The sequence below is a fragment of the Cardiocondyla obscurior genome, linkage group LG06 (assembly GCF_019399895.1).
Source record: "Cardiocondyla obscurior isolate alpha-2009 linkage group LG06, Cobs3.1, whole genome shotgun sequence".
NCBI classification, from domain to species: domain Eukaryota; kingdom Metazoa; phylum Arthropoda; class Insecta; order Hymenoptera; family Formicidae; genus Cardiocondyla; species Cardiocondyla obscurior.
Genome location: NC_091869.1, coordinates 6,544,096 through 6,556,110, shown reverse-complemented (window position 1 = coordinate 6,556,110; position 12,015 = coordinate 6,544,096). Strand labels below are relative to the sequence as shown.

The 12,015-nt window shown below is 41.5% G+C and overlaps 1 protein-coding gene and 1 long non-coding RNA gene across 11 annotated transcripts in view; one reads left to right on the top strand and one right to left on the bottom strand.

The window, feature by feature from the left end:
- Rbp6 (RNA-binding protein 6) overlaps positions 1-12,015 on the bottom strand; it is a 531,138-nt gene that overhangs the window by 76,559 nt on the left and 442,564 nt on the right. The window lies entirely within an intron of this gene.
- Positions 1,508-3,547, top strand: LOC139103444 (uncharacterized). The gene is made up of 2 exons (XR_011545889.1): positions 1,508-2,904; positions 3,083-3,547. It is a non-coding gene; the product is annotated as an uncharacterized lncRNA (long non-coding RNA).

Genomic DNA, 12,015 nt, shown 5'->3' with positions numbered 1-12,015 from the left:
CAAGAGAGAGGACGAGAGTACAGGGACTCGAATATGTATTTAATATGCAAATTAAAGAAACGGATTATACAGAATGTGGCGTGTGATATTTCAAAGCTGGCCGACCTGAGGATTATATTCTTGCAGCCCACCTGTATCGATATTATGTAAATCTATACGCGGTTTCGAATGCATTTAATATCCTATTTTTTTTTCCTCCCTTTTTCCTCCCCCTTTCTGGTTGTACGTCCGGTAGATTCGATCGCGAATCTTTCGAGGAATCTGCCGATAAATAATGTTCAAATTTCGCGTAACAATTTAAAAACAGCGTGCGATGTAAAATATACTACATATGAAATATTTTAGTGGGTTTATAGAGTACCTACCTGCGCGAGCGATTTATACAACCTACGTTAGTTCCGAGCGAGGAATACATTGTTTTTATACGTGGTCAAGTTTGTTATGACCTCAGTTTGGTGATAGGCGATAAAATTTAGCCGAGACATAGCAGCAAGCGAACTCATGTCGCGTGGCTTAAAAGTTGGCGATTTTGTCCGCAGTAAATGGATTTTATTTAATAGCACGCGAAATCGCATAACGTTCGTTAGGGATCGTAAACCCGAAATGCGTGACGCTCGTTGAGCCGCGTTGAATTATGCACTTCGGGTTTACGACCCCTAAGTAACTTGGACGAGCGTTCTTCCAGCAGTAGTAAAGTTTAACTCTGAGTCGCGGCAACATTTTATCTTTCGTTCGTTCGCCGTCAGGTTGATCGAGATCCGAGCGAGCTTCCCTCCCCCCCCTGGTATTCGTGAAATTCGTTCTGGAATCAATCGCGATTTTTTCGTAATCGTTTATGTCGAGCACGGTGGCCGAAAAAAGTTTCAACACACGTGGAATAAAGCTGTCTGTTTTGCGAAATGTTATGAATTTAGAGTGCGAAAAATGAATAAAACATATCATCGCTCGTCGAACGCGACGGTATTCCGCGAACATCCGGTGGTGGAAATGTACGGCGAGCATCGAAATCGCATATCGATTTCGCGGGAGATATACACGTGTCGAGAGCGTAGAAGCCGAGCGATAAATTCTTTCTACTTGAAACACTTATTTGCGATATACGTTCTTCTCTCATACGAGCGCAGCGGAAATCTATTCGCCACGCCGACGATGGAAATTTAGGGACTTTATTCAATGAATCCTTTCCAATATATATTCTTTATCAAACTCGGATCGAGCCTGATCGGCGCGTGACAAGATCGCATGATTTATGCGCGTGATTTCCATTGGCCGTGACAAATGGCGGGTACACGGCAATAACGATCAAGAACCATTTAGAAACGTTTCGAGAAAAATTGATTTTGATGTTCAAACATACAAAACGTATATAATAACAATTTATGGAGATTTATTTCAGCTGAAGTGTAAAGCACCATTTTTTACTCGGGGTTAAAAAAGACATATTTGATAGAAATATATAACGCAAAGTCATGTAGAAATTATTTTCGGTTTTTCGAGAGAAAAGAGTAGTCTTTCCAAATAAATAAATACAAATACTTAAAAAAAGATTATATCTAACGTCAGCATTGTCGTAAATTACTCGGAAATCAAATCAATTATTACACAGCTTTAAATTATTCATCTATTTAAATTATTAAATATTAAGATAAAAATAAAAGGACTAAATTACTGAAATAATTTCCAGCAATGAATTACAGATGTACGCATCTTATAGAACATTTCGGACACTTTTTGCTTTTTGTAAAATAGAATTTATATATACATTTATATATAAACTGTATTAATTTTTCTACGTTGATTACGCAAATTACGAGCGATTGATTAATCGACAAATATCCAGCAGTTACATACGCGACGCGTTGAAATTAATATTCAATTAATACTCAACATAACATTCGGCGTTTTAATTCTTTTACAGCGCGTTTTAATTGCGTGCGGTAAAGCGGAGCGAGGAGTGGGGCCAGGAGAGGACGCTAGGGTGGGGGAAGCGAGCGCCGAGCCGCGCTACCGCTCTCACTCTCTCTCACGCCGGCGACCGTACACGCAGCACCTACACATGAGACGAGCCACCTGCACCGGAAGTATTACGCACATGCGACGCACGACGTATCCAGGCACGGGTGAACTTCTCCAAGGAGTGCTTGGCATGCGGAGACTCCTTGTGAAGAAATACTACTCCACAAAAGTAAGTTTTATTCCCATTTACACGTATGTTACAATCGTGTCCTTAGAGCGATCACCGATAATTCTGAACAAGTGATTAGGCTCTTTTCGACCGGGCTTCGAGAGCAAGTCGGTCGCGGATTTATTTCTACCGGCCGTGTGTGGAAAATTCTTTCGTGCGCGATCGCTGCGTAGCGGGAAGGAAACGGCAGAGGTCGCGACATGTGTACATGGCTCGTGCAGCGTATGTGGCTCATGTTGCAGTAGGTGAGTCGCGCGATGATCACGTGATCCGGCGATCACCTTGGCGCTGTTTTAGTCGAGCCAGTCGAGTACGTAGTCAACCGGAGCAGTTACGCGTTGATAAATAAGTTCCTTCTCTGCTTATAAAAAATTAGCTAACGTGAATGTAAGTTGTGCGACCGATATTCTGCACTGGTAAAGTACAATTATAGGTACGATTTCGTCACGGCGGGCGGACTCAACATCCTGGAATATTAATCATGCTAACCAAATAAATTTTTATTCTGTTTCAGATGAAGACCGACCCTGAGGAGGAGCTCAAGTGCCGTTGTCGCCGATAACTAATATACGAATCGCAGTCGGTTCGTCAGATTTATCTTGGGAGAGATCTTTCGCTAATGTCTCATGCATCGAAGGAGGATCCCGGACCATACCAGACGTTCTGAGAGGAGGAGCAGGCTCAGGAAGGGCATCGGGCATTGCGGAGCCACTCGGAAGGTAAGAATCATTTTTTTGTCTATACAAAATTAATAGATTTGCCGTTTAGACAACCAGAAAAAAGTTTTTAAATTATTTAATTAATAAATTAACTTAAAGGCGCGTATAGATTTTTTTTAAAGCAATGATAAATATTTTTAACATCTCTACAATGTAAATCTTTATTTCTTTGTTACAGATAAAAGTGCCAAGGACAATTCAAAGTGCCGTCACCGCCGATATTACTGTTTAAACGAACCGCAGCCGGTTCGTCGGTCGTTTTTACGGAAATGTCGCATAGTATTCGGGCGGGTAATTTTATAATACGATTTTGTTTTCAAACGGGAGTGTCGTGATAGTATCGCGCGGTAAATAGTGTTAAATTAGTAGTAGTTCTCGCGATTCTAAATTCACGGTCGCGGTTCTCGCGAGTTTCTTGTGCGCGGAAGGAGGACTCGACACGTCCCAACTGAGAGGAGGAGGAGGCCTCGGAAAGGCATCCTGCTTCGGCGGAGCAACCTTTGGGTAAGGATCACCTTCTTCTTTAAATATAATAATTTCTAATATCAGAAAACTTTTTTTTATTAAATTGATTAGAGACTCATATAATTTTTTTTTTTTTTAATAGTAAAAATTATTTTCGGCATCTCTAAATAAAAATTTATATTATTATGTTACAGTGTCATCAGTAGCTGTAACTCCGCCGCTGCGCATCGAACCGGTAAGTCGATAATGATGCATGACACAATTTTTTCTTTTAAAACTGTATTTCCGCTAAATAAAAATGAGTGACCGGCTGATTATTTGTTCATGCTCGTAAGACGAGCACGTTAAAGAAACTATATCTGCGAGAATTTGTCTTTGTCACGAAGTGGCATATTTCGTGGCGCTTAGGCGACGGGCCGAATCAGGTACGCAATAAGCGTCGCGTTGACTTTTACCGAAATTACGCACGACATCATTTATATTCCACGATTCGAGGCGAGGTAATTCGAGCATCAGGTAAATGGGATTATTCCATGTCCCTGGAAATTACGGCAACCTACCCTTATCTACGCTTTGTAGAACGTTAGTCATTTATGCAGCAATAATTCCACTTCCCATTCGCAGAGTAGAACGTTAAACTTAAATAACATGTAAATACGGGAGGGTAAGATAAAACATCTTAAATATCGTTTTATCCCCAATTCCTCCAAATTACCCAAAATTGCCCGTAGATAGAAATCATTACGCGATAAACTCCAATATGCGATATGCAAACGTAAAAAAAAACCGCACCGGGAACAGTCGTGAAAGGATTAACTCGCGACATACAATGCGGTAAAAATACACATTTAGTATAATGAAACTTATTAAAGCGTTGTAAGAAAATTTGGAAAGTTTTGCTTTCGTGTTAGGTGCGCGATAAGCAGAATATCCCATAAATCTCTTGTCTTTGAATGCTCTAATTGCTCGTAATTTCAGTTATACGTTTAATTAAGCTTATACGGGAGGGACGTTCGTACATATAGCGCATACCACACGCCCGAGAATAATTATACGCGTGCGTGACAAAGATCCTCTTCTGGCCGTTAAATGATCTTGATAAATGCCCGGTCGCGTGCGCGGTTAAAAGTTGACGCTTGTCGTCACTTGTCGCGGGAAACGATTCGGTGCCGGGCTACGTACGACGCGATACCACGATGAGACAATTAATGAGGCCGCGGCGCGAAAGTTACTCCGCGATCGTTTACATAAACTATTAATTCGCTAGGAAACAATTATTCCCGACCTCATGACAGACTCCATGAAAACAAAATTATATTTCTCCGCTGTTATTATTATCATTATTGTTAATGAGATGGCAGCATAAATTTCTGCTCGCGCAAATGCTGCTGCCAGAAAATTATGAGTCGCAATTACTATGATAATAAAATCGTATTTCTCATCGGGGCTACCGCTGTTATCATTATTAATGAGACAACGCGAATTTCCACCATGTGGCGGGTGTCATTATCGTCGTTAACAGAATATAACGCGACGAATTACGTCAGACGTGTCGAGGCGGCGCGGAGAAAGAAAACGGGACCGGTAACTATGTTAATCCTAATCGCCGAGCATTGTGGAAACGTGATTGTGCCTCGTCGTGGCCGCGATTATTGCCGTCGTTATAATCGCATCCCCCTCGTCGCGCGACTACGCCGGGAAATGCTCTCCGGCTGCAATTACTCGTTATTGGTCGTTGCATCGCGGAAAGCGCCGTTCACTTAACCCGAACACGAAGAAGAAGGTCTCGCGCCGCTACGACGAAGACAGGCTGCACTTGTAAACTTAATTACTCGCGAGAGCCAAGCAGCACTTGAGGGAGGCCATCAACCGGGATGCGCAACGCGAGCCGACTGCTCGTAAAACTCGTAATCAAGCCTTATTAAAACCGTAGGGGCGTGAAGAGTAGAAGGAAACGAAAAGGGCCGGGGGTGCAACTAGATTTAACCCTTTTAAGACTCTACGAACATTATGCTTCAAAGAATGTTTAATGCAAAAAGCAATGCTCCCCTGACTTAAATGAGTACAGTCAGGTGTCATCTAAAAATTAGAATTTTAAAAGAAAATATATATGGAAATTTATAGAAAGTTCGGGAGGGATATTTTATTAACGATAAAAAAATGCTATCTAAAAGCAGAGAAGAATTATTTCTTACTTTGCCCTTTTTATTTAAATAGACGTAAATACTCGCTGAATATATGTATATTCTTTTCTCTTAAATTGCGCCGTTCCTTAAAAAAAATTGATGTATATAAAATATAAAAAAAATAAAAAAAAAAATGCGACAACGCGAAAAATAATTTCAGCGAAATTGTTCAGAAAATAATTTGCATGTAAATTTTAAAACTCTCCTCGGCCAGTCTCACCTAATCAGGCGAAAAACAATATTCGGTATCAGTGCAGTGTAGCGGAAAATAATTATCCTTGTTAATCGCGATGAACTTCCGGCGTTCGCGTTCGCGACGTTAATACGGTATTGATTTAATGTCTTTGCGGTTTTGATGTAAGGTATTTCACGTAACCCTCTATTATACGGAGACCGACGGCTTACTAGTTTAATATCTAATTTCCCTAAAGTAATTTTCAAAGTACGCCCGCCACGTAGCCTTTTTACATTATTGCTACAAGACATAAATACAACCGGCGATGAAAGATGTATTTTCGCGAATGTTACGATCGTCCACGGAGACTCGTAATCCTAGCGTCGGTTCGTTCATGACCGTTATAAGATCATAAAGCGGTATCCGGCGTAATTAAAATACAACGTTCCCCTCGCGCTGTGCTTGCGACTACGTCAGACAGTCAGTCCCGCGACGAGTATTAAGTGTTTAGCCGGGGCAGCGCGATGCTTTATAGACTCTCGTAAAACTTGTTCTATCGGTAAACATTCTTCGATCCGTCGAGTGCAGCGAAAGACCAATACAAATAGAAAGAAAACGACGGGGAGAGATCGAGGAGAACGCGAATTAAGATGCGCTTGATGTTCTTTTAAATGCCCGTTAAAACGAAATATCTCACCGGTTATTGCTCGCGAAACAAATGCCACGACGTAACACGACTTAGACTTGTTTGCGCTTAATCTTTACATTTTATTAGCCCGTAATTCTTCTCACGTATTTCAATTCTTGCTTTATATCTCATCCCAGTTGCATTAATTAATATAACAATAAATATATGCTTGTAATATAATAATATTTCTCGCTCGTGCGCGATATTTCCGAACGTTAAAAGAGTTTGCGGTACAAAAAAAAAAAAAAAAAAATCTACCTCGCGAAATGTCAAGCAAAATGTTGAACTTTGGTTAGTAGTTGTTAAGCAAATGTTGGAAATAACGAACCTTGTCTAGATAGAAACGTGATATGTACATACAAAAAAAAAAAGAAGAAAAAAAGAAAAAAAAAAGAGCTGCGGAGTCGGAGATTCCGGTACAATGGGTGATCAGCGAGTATCGTTACGGAGTATGTTAGTTACGCGCGGAAATAAACTTAGTAATGATAAATCTTTTTAACAAATCCCCGGCGTTTCACGGAAAAACGGCTAAAGTTCGCGAACAAAGTGTAAACCCTTTCTACAATAACAATACGCTCTTTGTTAAATAAACTTCCGAGACTTCGATCATTTTCATCAGCTTTTATTTATGCCTGGCCGGAATGGGCCAGTGAGGCAAAGCGCGGTAGGGAAATCTTCAAAACTACGAGCACCTAACGATACAGCACGGTAAGATTCGCGCTCTTTCTTCCTACCGTCGAGTAGACCGGAGAGAGTTTCAATATTTTGAGCTGAAGGCTCCCTCATCTTTCTTCCTCTCGCTCGTTCGCTCGTCTCATTCAACGTGCACTTGGGCTCTCTTTCTCTTCTTCCCGCGCCCATCTTTCTTGCATTCCCCAAACCCTCGCTTTTCTTTTCCGTCTCGCTTTCACCCTTGTGCGCCAGTCTGGTAATCCAGGAATAATGAACAGCCAGCTGTCACTCGCAATACCCGGCCTTCCAGCAAATACGACCCTCTACGAGTTTGCGCAACTTCTGGCCTGGCTGTTTTCTGATGGAGAGTACGGGAAAGAGACGGTGGGTGGGTTAGTGAGGGAGGGAAGAGGTATATCAGGAGGAAAAAAAAAAAAAAAGGAAGAAAAAAAAATGCTGACTCGACGCATTACACATGCGGGAATATGATTTGCCTCGCGCGGGATCTCGCCGAGCATCTGATCGTGCAGTTATTCCGTCACGATGATAATTTACACTCTACTCGACGGGACACTCGTCCGACGTGATGATCGCGCGGCGATTTCTAAAAGCCCTCCGTTCCCCCCTCTACGTTAATTATGCGCAAGAATCGATACGGCCTGCGGAACAAACGCGAATAATAAATCACTCGCGAATACGGCTTAACTATACGCGGGCGTATGGCAATTCGATAATAAATGGAAATAGCATGCGTAGCTGCGGGGCCACAACGCGGCGACGTTCTATTGCAAAATATCAAGTATCGGGAAAATCCAATCCCGCGGGGATGGAGTTCTATAAGCTGGAAATGATTGAACTGCCGTCGTATATTGCTTTCATTCGGAGCGAAAACGCGTCGCAGACAGTTAGGCATCTCTCGGAAACTACTCGCGAAACTCGTCGTAATGAAACGATGATGTGTGGCGAAATTATGAGGGTAAGATACGATATTTGATTTACGAAAGAACATCGGATTAGATTATAGGCCTCACGTTCCTCTAATAAATCTCTCGTGCTCGAGATCGAAGCTCGCCCGGCAGAAATCTAATTAAATTATTACGAGCGCAACGCTCGGTTCAAACATCGCGATAAGATCATACGCGGCATGTTATATTTTCTGTATATAATTTACGAAGGCTCTGGTTTCGACTCGCGATCGACAATGCCGCAAATTAGCAATAGAGCTGCTTGGAACAATGAATAAATCCCCATCGGTTGTGACTGGCGCATATCGGAATTCGGTTTGCTGAGGTAAACGCATTCGCGGAATTAAACGAATCACGTCGGGATAGCTGCACGTCGAAAAGAGCCGGTAATTATTTCAGCGGAAGAACCAATCGGACGAAAAGCGAGATAAATCATGCGGCGTCGCAAGCTAAAGGACTCGATGCATAACGGCAAAAAGAGAACGCACGTGGAGACAACGACGGGGTTGGACGGGAAGTTACGCTTGTTTACTCGTCCCCTTAACTCCCCTCCTCCCCCCTTCTTCCTCCCCCGCGTTTCATTCGCTGCCGCGGTCCGCCTCGATATCCCGGCGACGGATGATTCTGCCCTTTCTGCGCTTGACACAGATGCGCGGCCGACACTTTTAATTCTCTTTTAATCCCCGGGTTATTGCTGCCGCCGTCCTTGGCGCGTCGCGCCGGCGGCGGCTTCCACCATTCATCTTCCCTGTATTTCGAATACTCGACTCGCGTATGACTCCGAGAGGGATGAATAATGGCCGGTGCACCCGCACATAATAGAGTCATCGGTTGCCGCGGCTACAGGTGCTCGCCTTTGCTCTCTTATTCGCAATACATCCTCGGTCGGAGTATTGTCTCGGCCCCGCATTAGGTATTATGCGAAAAGGCATTCGTGCCTCCGACCCAAATATGTACCGAAGTCACGGTTGGCAGGCGGGCTGAGCTAAGAATAATGATGATTATTATCGCGCGGCAGGCTCTTTAACGGCATTTTAGTTATCGGCTATTGGAAATTAAAGGATTGAACAAAGCTTCGGAGAAGCAAACACAGAGGCAAGGGGGCTTCAATTAATTTCAGCCGAGCTTGATTTTAATTCTTTTGTGCGCGAGATTTATGAGACAGGAGGAACATTACAAAGAGGAATTAGTAATAATGGAATTGCACTCTGTCAGCATTAAAATACTTTTCCCAACATTATTGTTATAGCTTGTAGGGGAGTATCTGTGAATTACAGCTTCGCGTTTCATCGCGAAGAGTCGTAGAATATTATAAATTTACGGAATATAAAAATAATAAAATTAATTCAAAAAGTTTCGTAATACATTTTTTGTTTTCTTTTTTTTTCCCCCAAAGCATAATTTGCGCGGCTCTGCTAGCGTTATTCTTTATTAAACAAATAGATAGGAGGAATTATGTGCCGGCGCTGAAAAAGATTACGGGTGTTTATTCTGTTGGAAATCGATTTTCTATAAACTAAGGAATCTTGCGGGGTGAAAAACGTGGAGTATCTAGGGCCATCCCGCGTAATCACCATCAGCGTGCATTCCGACTACTCAGCGGTATTAAATGGGTTGCATTTGGCGTGGTCGCGTGCAATCTACCCTCGAAATAGCCAGCAGGGATGAGGCTGTAGGGTGATTCACACGTTTGACAGTGCGAAGCGTTTAAATGTGAAATGCGATCGGTCAAGTATGCCAATCATCGAAACACTAGAATGTGCGAGAGAGTTCACAATTCGTTTGCTATATCATCGAAGTATTATCAGCAACGATAATCGAAAAAGATAAAAATAGATAGAGGTTAGACAATGATCGGGAAATAAGAGTGAAAACATTTTAGAGAACAATTCTCTCGCTTGATTAAAAATTTCTATCTCTTCCTCCTACGTTGAATTTACATTAAAAAAAATGTTTGACCCCCTTTTTCTTTTTTGTCTAAATAAACAATTCTGTTTTGTATGTGTGTGGTATTAATTACACAGAACTGAAAGCTAACCGAATCAATTTCCGGAGTACTTGCGAAAATTATTGTCGAAATTGCATTTGTATGTTCAAATATGTATCGCTATATGTTTAAAATTTGCCTTAGTCAATTTTGCCTCTTATTTACACATAACTGCATAAATAATTAAATTATTAAATAATGATATTTATCGAACAGGAGTTATTTGATTTGAGTTTTTAGTAGTAGCAATGCAATTGTTCTCGACAAATACTGATCATTATCTTCGGCATATCGAGTAAGAATAAATCACACTACGTCGATGTTATTTAAATATAACGGAAACGCGATTTATACAAAACATTATTTTCGTCACTGTGCGCAATAGAACGCTGTAGAATAATATCACGAGGTTCTTCGGTTTAAGACAGAAATATTTTCGACGCAGTATAACTCCTTTCCGTAATTTATAATTTTCTAAACTGCACGTGAAGCTCGTTATCGTTAGTTTTATCAGCTACGCAAATATATGTTTACTTCTGCGAAAAGTCTTTTTCGGAATTATTATATATTCAAAATCAGAGTTTGAAAAATTTTAATTCAAAAGCGCGCAGATTGAAAGATAAAAAAAAAGCTCTTTCGTTAATTGCGTACGTAGAATTTCCGCAATCAGATACGATACGGACAGTTTTATGCACTTTTCGCGTGGCCACCAATTGTTTTCATGGATTCTAAATTTTAGAATTTAATATGCGTCGATTCAATGTAATTTTTCATTGCGTGTCCGATAATATTTTCTCCTTCTGCCGCGATCGTTCGCCGGGCATTGAGAATCATTGCGGGATTTATTCCGGGTGACGAGTATTAGTTACTGCTCTTAAATTAGCTATTGGAGAAACGTTAGAGAAGAGAAGAGGAAGGAGGATGCGAACGCGAACGACATTCCCGATAACGATGCCTCCGTCGACGCGCGGAAATCCCGACGTAGGTGCGCCGGAAGCGCACTCGCGCTTTCGCAACCGCGGTGTCCCGGAGATTAATGAATATTCATTGTTTCGTAACTCAAACTTGACGAGAGACGCATCCAGCGACGACGTGGATCTAGAATGCAACGTTGTACGACATTTCGCCCACTCTATCTCTCTTTCTCTCTCGCTCGTTCTCGCTCTCTATTGTATACATGCATATATTTATGTCTCTCTCTCTCTCTTTCTCATTCCCGTTATCTCTCTCCCCCGTTTTCACGAATAATTAAGGATTATTCAAGTTGAAAGATTTTTCCTGCAATATTACTGCGATACAATTTAATTTTTATTTTAAAATATTTATTTATTCTCGTTTATTACATAAAAATAAATATGTATTAGGTATCCATTTTAAATTCTCTGGATAAGGAGAATCCAGATTATTCAGGTCTCTAATAAAAATTAAAAAAAAAAGAAAAAAAGCCTTATTGTTTTATCAAATATATTTTCTGCGTCTACTTTTTATTGCAACTAGACATTACAGAGCGCGCGCGTCATTTACTTTTGTTTTTTCCGCGTTAAAAAAAAAAATAAAAATAAAAAAAAAATTGATGCACAAAAAAGTGTATGTGCAACACTAGAACGTTTGAGATTAATATACAAAAGAGCATGTATAAGAGCGTGTTACTTTGAAGTCACGGAGCGTAACCTGGCGGTTTCCTCCCATTGCAAGCGCGTTTCTATCCACTTTGATAATGTACAGCCGCGTTTTACCCGTCGATCATCCTCCTTCCGTTCGAGCGCTCGCTTCGTGCAAGCCACGCCAGGGAGTTGCAACTCGAAATGCATGCATCTGGAACGACCGTTGCCTCGAGGGCGCGCAAGGTTGCACACACACACACACATACACACACACTCAGAGAGAGAGAAGGAGAGAGAGAAAGAGAAAAGAGAGATGCGCGTGATGCGGAACGATGGCGTCGACGTCGACATCAACGACGACGGCGTCGA